Source organism: Paroedura picta, chromosome 1 (genome assembly GCF_049243985.1).
Source record: "Paroedura picta isolate Pp20150507F chromosome 1, Ppicta_v3.0, whole genome shotgun sequence".
NCBI lineage: Eukaryota > Metazoa > Chordata > Lepidosauria > Squamata > Gekkonidae > Paroedura > Paroedura picta.
The window spans coordinates 46,242,675-46,251,327 of record NC_135369.1 but is presented as its reverse complement, the minus strand read 5'-3'; the positions used below and the strand labels follow the sequence as shown (position 1 = coordinate 46,251,327).

General features: G+C 41.8%; 1 protein-coding gene across 5 annotated transcripts in view; it reads left to right on the top strand.

Annotated features, from left to right (window-relative positions):
• The first annotated feature begins 385 nt into the window (after positions 1 to 385).
• Positions 386 to 8,653, top strand: part of SOCS5 (suppressor of cytokine signaling 5) — a 79,148-nt gene continuing 70,880 nt past the window's right edge. For 4 of the 5 annotated variants that reach the window (XR_013230961.1, XR_013230962.1, XM_077337050.1 and 1 more), the window contains exon 1: positions 386 to 581. The gene's annotated coding sequence lies outside the window, so the exon portion shown is untranslated. Of the gene's footprint in view, positions 582 to 732; positions 959 to 8,653 lie in introns of those variants that run through there. The other variant, XM_077337036.1, reaches the window with a different exon arrangement.

Sequence of the window (8,653 nt, the reverse complement as noted above, 5' to 3'; positions counted from 1 at the left end):
CTCGCTCCCTGTCCCATTCCAAAATGGCTGCTCCGCTGAAGTTCTGCCCTCTGCTAGAAAATCTGCCCACAGTCAATATGGAAGTCAGAAGAGCCCGCGAGCGGTGGGCGGCGGGGATAAGAAACCCTTCTTACGTCTGTCTCGGGGATTGGGTCTCCAGTTGCTGCCTAGGCTCGTTTCTATAGGCTGCCCTTGACGCGGCCTCCGCATTCCGGCTCCTGCCATTGGCTGACGGAAGGGAGGCGGTCCCTGTCGCCGATTGGCTAGGGCGCTGTCGCTCCTTCCCCCTCCCTCGTCCTTTCCCTGTGTGCCTGAGGCGAGAGCTGTTCCCCAGGCCGTGAGGGAGGGGAGTGAGGGAGGGGGCGCGGAGCGGAGCGGGCTCTGCCGGCGCGGGGTGGGTGCTGGCGCCGTTTCCGCTCGAGCGGCGGGGAAGCGAGGCGATGCTGGGACCCAGGAGGAGGCCGGCGCGGAGCTGAAGGCGGGAGGGGAGGGGAGATGTGCCGGCCTGGCAGCATCACCAGCTTCTTCAGCGGCTGCCGTCCCCGCCGATGCTGCTGCTGCTGCTGCTGCTCTGGGGCTAGGTAGGTGAGCTCATCCGGGATGGGGTGGGCGGAGGTGGAGGCTGCAGCCTGGGCGCTTCCCGGCAGGTCCGCTCGGAGGCCCGGTGGCCTGGAGGGGAAGAACGGGCGCTTTTCTTTGGGTCCCGTTTTCCGCACCCGCAGAGAGAATGTCAGAGGAGGAGGCGGTGGCGGCAGGCGGAGTTGAGCAACCCACTCCGGCCACTCATTTTTGCACGGCACCCCAGAGCCGAACTCGGTTGCTGCCGGACAAGCCGTTCTCCTCCTGCTTTCATTGGGGCGGTTTGCAGCTCCCCTCCCCTCCCCTGCAGCATTGGAAGGGAACAAGCTGGGCCCGATCCATTGTTTGTTATTGGAGGCGTAAGAATGATGAGATCTAGGTAATAATATGGACATCGGGTATAATTGAGAGTTAACAAAGGGGGAGCCAAGGGGGCCAGGGATCCTGATACTGAGCGGAAGAGGCAGAGACAGCAGTGGCAGGAGGAGGGACAAGATAAAGGATCTGAGATATAGATGTGCTTGGACCCCTTCCAACCTCTGCCCCGTCCCTAGGGACACTAGGGTGGAGCAAAAGGGAATAAACTGCCTCCGACACTGATGCTGTGCAACGCCAGGTCCGTTAACGACAATCATATATATTGTTGTTAACCGACCATGTATATATGGATCCTAAAGGGAGAAAGTCTCAAGAGACATTTTGAAAACACAGACTTTGGGAGAATTTGTGTTTGTAGTTGCCAGTAAAAGCTGGCAGTATGGCCAGCACCCACATCCACCCCCACCCCCCTCCTGATTCATTCATTCATGCACTTTGCAGGTTGGAGCAGTGAGCAGGTTGGGGGAGGGGGGAGGGCTGTCACTTTGAGTTGCTGCTTACTGAATCAACGGTTTGGCATACAAGTGGGATAAAGGTTTAAGCTGAAAGAAGTGTTTGTGAGTATATTGGGAGGGGGAATTTTATTTAGAAACCTTTTCAACAATATTGTGATTTAAAGTGGTGAAATATTTATTCATCCATTTTACGATTTGATTTGTCCACTGTCCATTCCCAGAATGGGCTTGGGGTGGTTTGCAACAATAAGATATAAAACACCATTAAAACTGTCTAATTTATCTATCTTGGCAGCGTGTTGTGCTAATAATTGGTCTTATCACTTTGAGAGATCTGGGTATATTTTGATCAGATTGCAAATGATAAGTAACTACTCGGCAATATTAGCAATGATTTGTATAATTGTTTTAAATTGAGTGTGTTTTAGAAGTTGTTTTTTTTGTTTGTTGTTGTTGTTTTTGCAGCTTTAACTATTTTGACCGCATCTAGTGGATAGCCATGCTGGTCTGAAGTAGCCCAACAAAATTTGAGTCCGACGACACCTTTAAGACCAACAAAGATTTATTCAAGGCATGAGCTTTCATGTGCCTGCACACAAAAGCTCACACCTTGAATAAATCTTTGTTGGTCTTAAAGGTGCCACTGAACTCAAATTTTGTTATTTTGTAGTTCTAGAATTTGATACAGTCACTGAACCAGGATGGATTGCCTCTTTGCTGATAAGGATACCTTTTAGAAGTAGTCACGGTTACTTCAGGTTCACATCCCTGAATAGGATTGATGACAATCCGATCATTCAAGAAACTATGATGGCATCTTATTGTTCCCAGTGAGTTGTGAAGACTGCCAGATTGAGGACAAAAAAGAGTTGTAATGAGTAGGTAAGTAGTCTTGCGTATAAGAGCCATGTGAAGCTGGCTGGCCAGTATGCTGGTTGGCCTGCCTAGAGAAGTAGTGTATCTTCTGACAGGCAGCAGCTCTCTGAGGTCTCGGACAGAGAGGTCCTTCCTAGAACTGAACTAGAGAATCTCTTGATTGGGGATGCCAGACACTGAACAATCCTTATGTGCTTAAAGCTCTGGCAGCCCTCCTCTCCAGTTGTGGCTCAGGGTTTAGGAGAGTTTGCTTTGTATTTAAATTCTACTTCTTTCATGGAAATATTGAAGTCAGCTTCATATGTGGTGAAGATGGAACCTCTGCCATATACACTTATTTTTGTTGTGAGATATGGTGACTGAGTAGCAAAACAGGTATGTATGAGCAGAGAAGCTGGCCAGTCACAGTGACATGGCTGTGTACATGGCAACTTGCATATGGATTGTTGCTATATTGCAGTAGTGTCTGTATAGCATATGACATGCCTCAACTAGCTTCATGGACTCTGCAAAAATTCTCTCCTTGGTTTCGGTTCTTTTCAGAAAGACGGAAATAACATCCTGCTACATAGAATTGTTTCATGAACATGTGAACAATTACATTTTATATATTTAAAAAGGCATATATAAATGCTTAATGTAAGGCTTTAATATTAGCCTCAAATATTATGTAATCTCTTTTAAAAGGCATAGTAGTATGGAGTCTAAACTAATTTAAAAATAAACCTTAGTGAAATTTTTTTCCTATTAACTATGACATGTCATAGAAGGGACAGTAACTTGGAATTATTGATAATAGTTTATTAATACCCTAAATTAAAAAATCTAAAGTCTGCCAATTCAAGTGGAGGATCACCTGTAACAAACATACTATGCATATTCTCACAGACTACATTTTGTTCTTCTTTACATACAGGATATGTATGTATGAAGCCTATTTTTTTTTGGGGGGGGATACTGAAGAACATTCAGATTTCAGATTTGTAAAATTGTAGCCCAATACACACTTACCTGAAAAAACCAGTCTTACAGAAACATAAGGTTTCTATATTACTACTGGGGACCTGCAAAAGTATGATTACAGCTGGTCCCTAGATTTTATTGCAAGAGAACCTTATCATCCAATCCTAACCATATTTTAAAAAAGACATTAAATCCATTGATTTTACTGGGAGCTGCTTTGAACACATCAAGCTGCCTTCTGCCATTGGTCCACATAGTCCATTATCATCTGGTGCTAGGCAGCAGTTCTGCAGAGTTGAAGTGCACAGATGAAGCTTTAGGATTAAAGCATGTAAAAGATTTATTTCCATGAATCTAGGATTCCCTATTGTTGCAGTAAATAAGTTCTGCTATTTTTAAAAGACTTGCCGGAAGAGACTGTGCTTAATCAAGCAAAAGAATGTTCCTGCCTCTGCTTCCATTTTATCTTTATAAAATATGTTCATACAGCTCTGACTTTGTAATGAATTCTCTGTAATACAAAATGGCTTCACTTGGGTGACCAGGAGGTCATGTGACATATGCTTTAGGGTAAAGTTATTGAGGCAATATTTTAACCTTAGGCCCTAAGGCTTATGGTGACATGTAGGAATATGATTATTGTCTTGCAACTCGGCATGCAAAATAAAGGGCTCATTCTGGGTCACCTATAGAAATAGCAGTGCTGTATGGAAGTGCCCAGAGGAAATGTCCGTTTATGCAAATACATCTGCACTCTTAGAATCACTAGACTTGAGCCATGAAATTCTTCATATGGATGACAGAATGTTGCATGAATTTGCATAGATTGGAAACTGTGGTCATTGCAGGCAAATTAGTAGATGTTCTTTCCATTTGTAGCAGATTTCTTTTACCTGTAAAATTAGTGATCTGAACAATAAATCTGCTTCAGACATCACACATTTTGATTTTGGGAGATTTAGAAAGAGAAGAATTCTGTACTATGAATTGCTTTTGTGTTGTGTCTTAATAAAACAAGACTTAGAAGCAGTACCTTTAAAAAATCTTTATCAATTTTTGAGATTTCGCCCCTTTTTATCTACAAAACTGCCAGGGGAAACAGAGTAGGTAATTATTTTAAGTAGGATGCTGTGTGGGGAATACTTCATACAGTTATAGTATAAATAGAGATTATATTATTTCCTTTTGTTCCCAGTTAATGCAGTATGTGTGTAGTTCTGAGGCTGCTATTAAATCAATTACAGAGATAGAACAGACTTGAACTGGGTGAAGTTGTAAAGTCAAACTGTTAAGCTGCTATCTGACCTGGATAGCCCAGGCATGCCTAATCTTGTTAGATCTTGGAAAACTAAACAGAGTTGATTCTTGCTAGTATTTGGATGGGAGGCCTCCAAGGAACACTAGGGTCATGATGTGGAGGCAGGTGATGGCAGACTACCTTCAAACATCTCTTGCCTGGCTGCCAGACAATCCTAGGATCTCCTGGCTACACTACACACATTCCATAAGTTTAAAAATAGCACTGCTTTATGATAATGGACAAATAAAATACAAAGGTTCTCAAATCTAAGGAAAAAAATTAATTCAGTGTTTACTCAGAAAACCAGATAGTAGCTTTGAAGCTAGCATACGAATTATTCAATTTTTTCTTCACCATTCAATTTTATTGTGATCTAACATGTATTGTGATCTAACAACTCTAAACTGGTTTGTGTGTGATTATGCAAATAATTTCAAACAAAAATATTAAAAGCCCTGTTAATTAAAAGCCTTGACTGTGTTTACCAGTAGTTCTCATAAAAAATGCTTTTATTTAAAGTTTAATATGTATAAGCTAATTAATAGCCCACTGTCACCCTAGAGTTTCGTTACCTTTGAAATATCATTATAGGATTAGGCAATACTTCTCATTTCTAAATATGTAGTACACTTAAGATTATGTCTCTTCATGATTGAAAAAGGATTTGAACCCAGGGCAAAATCTTATACTATATCCATTGATCCTTGCTTCACGTGGGGCTCATGGGTTGACCATTTCTGTAAATGGTATTCTCTGTATTAGCTTAATCGAAACCTAAATTATTGTGAATGTAAAGTTTTAGCAATTGTTTGAAGTAATTAACACTAAGATCCTAATGAGACCCAGTGTGGTGTAGTGGTTAAGAATGGCGGCTGATCCAGAGAACTGGATTCCACATGCAACCAGCTGGGTGGCCTTGGGCCAGTCATAGTTCTGCCAGAGCTCTCTCGGCTCCACCTACCTGACAGGATGTCTTTAGTAGGGAGAGGAAGGGCATTGTAAACCACGAGACTTCCTCAGGTAGTAAAAGGCAGGTTACAAAAAAACAGCTCTTCTCTTTAATCATGTATACATACCTAGAAATAAATCCCAGTGAGTCTGGCTTCAGAGTAAACGCAATGGGTCTGACACACTCATTGTGCAAGATACATTGTAGAAGATGATGTGGTGCTACTGTACATATATCAAAATTAAAACATTAATTTTGAATTTTTACTGCTCAAGGTCTTGGTAATTTTGCTTTCTGAGTGTGCTTGGAGGTTGTTGTAGAGTGCCAAAAAGTATACTGTTGACAGATTAAGGCTGCGAATCTATATCCTTGGAAGAATTTCTGTTGAATTTGGGATTTTTTTTTCTGAGTAAACATGCACTGAGGAGCAGATTGTAATCAGTTCTGCTAGTAAGTTCAATAATGTGTGCTTAATAAAGTTGTTTAGATTTTGTATTAGTTACCTGAAATATTTACTATCTCACATATGGCAAGCAATAGGACCTGAAATGAACCAGTAAGTGCTCATCTTTCAGTGACTTACTGTGAAACAAAGCCTGAAACCTAGGGCCTTAATTTTTTCCTACCCATTCTGGATGCTTCCCAAATTGTCCCTACTTATCTGCTTTTCACTTCTTTCTCTTCCACCTTCTCTTCCACCTTCTTCATGAAGTTTTGTTCTGTTTTAAAACTTTTTTTAGATGGCATATTTTTTCATTTGTTAAATTTCTCTGTTACCATGTGTTTGATAGGACCAGGGCTAAACTATTTTAATTTTATTTAGATAAACATGCCTTGGTTTTCTCTTCAGCGGAGACTCAAAGCAGCTCAGAACATTATTCTCCCCTCCCTCATCTTACCTTCCCAATAACCAGCCCGTGAGTTTGGGTAGGCTGAGAGATAGAGGCTGGCCCAAGGTCTCTGGGTGAGCTTACATAGCATACTGGGGATTTGAGTCTGGAACTTTCAGCTTGGTCTGATAGTACTCTACCACACTGAATGTGCAAAATTCTGCTAAATGTAGAAAAATCCACCTAATAATAGTCCACGGATTGACCTCCGGGGTTCAGATCATAAAGTGCCACAAGCAAAGAACAAGTACATTACAAAAAAGAGCTGGTAGAGCACCTAGCTCAAGATTAACTCCAGCCAGCCAAATCACATTCTACCTGGAAAAGAGCATCTCTCCGTTGCTTAATGCTTGAACCCTTTTTGCTACAGTACCAGAAGCCCCAATCTGTTTTTTCAGTCTATCATTTTACCCTTATTCCATTATATACGTACCAGCTGGTTTACTTTCCACCCTTTTTTTTGTAGAATTCCTAAAACAATCTTGCTGTGCTAGTTTTAATAATATTTGTCTTTGAACACACACACTCCTTCTCAGGACTAGCCTAGGAGACGAGCACTTACTGAATCATGCATTACTGAACATTTGCTGTGCTACTTGAAGTCTAGATATTTGTCTACAATCGTGCACAATCAATTTACTAGTAGCATGGGTGGTGATTTTAAAAATGCAGGTTCTTCTGTGTTCTAAATATCATTCCATGGTTTAGGAGGTCTTCAAGATAGCTTTGGGCCTCCATGAAGTTGCCAGGCTTCCACTGTTGGTATTCCACCCTTGAACAGCCTTGTCTTATGTCTGATCTTGATGCTGAAGGGCTAGTTTGGTATAGTGGTTAAGAGTGTGGACTTCTAATCTGGAATGCCGAGTTCGATTCTACACTCTCCCACATGCAGCCAGCTGGGTGACCTTGGGCAAACCATAGCACTGATAAAACTGTTCTGACTGAGCAGTAATATCAGGGCTCTCCCAGCCTCACCCACCTCACAGGGTATCTGTTGTGGGGAGAGGGAAGGGAAGACGACTGTAAGGCGCTTTGAGCCTCCTTCGCGTAGAGAAAAGCGGCATATAAGAACCAACTCTTCTTCTTCTAGTTACCTGTGGCACAATCTGCTAATTACAGTGTTCCTTGGTAGCCCCGAGGCAAACAACAAGTCCTCTCTAGGAGAGTGCAGTGTATTCCCTCCCATCCTGAAGCATAATGAATAACTGCATATGGCAGAGAATTTGACAGATTTTGGTAGCTTCCGGACATCCAAACATTCTGGACATTCTAACTTGCCTGATATACCTTTCTTTTAATAAGAATAAGGCCCACAAACATGCTGAAATAGAAAAAAACTTACCAGTCTATGTAGAAGAGCTTTTTAATTGGATGGCAAATTCTTGATGAGTAACTGTTACTTCTTCAGTAGTTGTCAAACGGCACCAATTAATATTTTATGTGTTGGCTTTGTCTTGATAGTCAGCGGTGTTTGTGAATTCAGGAAAGCACTCTATCAGAAGCATGCCACTTATAAAATTTAAATTAACCAATACTTTTCAAAAAGTGCCTCTTAGAAATGGAGTGGCTCATCTGATGCAATGCAGCTGCTCATTGTGACTTCGTGAGTCTGATAAGGGCAAGTTCGTGCTGAGTGCTGGGCAGGAGGGGTGACCATCAGAGAGCCAATGTGATGTAGTAAAGAGTGTTTGACTAGTATCTGGAAAATCTAAGTATGAATCCCCTCTCATGCTTTGGAAGCTTGCTGTGTCATCTTGGGCCATACATATTCTCTTGGCCTAACTATCTCACAGGGCTATTATTAATAGGGTGAAGCTGAAGCAGAAACATAGGTAGTATCTCTGAATTAGAACTACTACAAATCCTCTGTTCCACAGATCTTTGGGTAAGCTTGTTGTAGAATTTTCATACAGTTTAGGCAGTACTACTAAATGCTAAATAAAGGGTTTAGGAGGGAGCAGTGTTATGTATCAATCCAAAACCAGCTGTTAACCTAGGAATAACTGTTTTTTAAAGAAGCCATTGTGCTAAAGTAGGTGATCTTCTTTATTAAATAAATGTCTACCTGGCCCCCAGTTCTGTAATAACAAGGAAAATACAGAGGCATATAAGGAGTTATTGTATAGGGCACTGGCTGGTAGCAATGTTCCAGTGGCTTTTTGTATGGTGGCTATATGGAGGAATATATCATTCTGCAGGCTTTCAAATTGGAGAAACCCTGTATAACTAATGTTAGACAATTTGAATACTTCAAATCAATTAT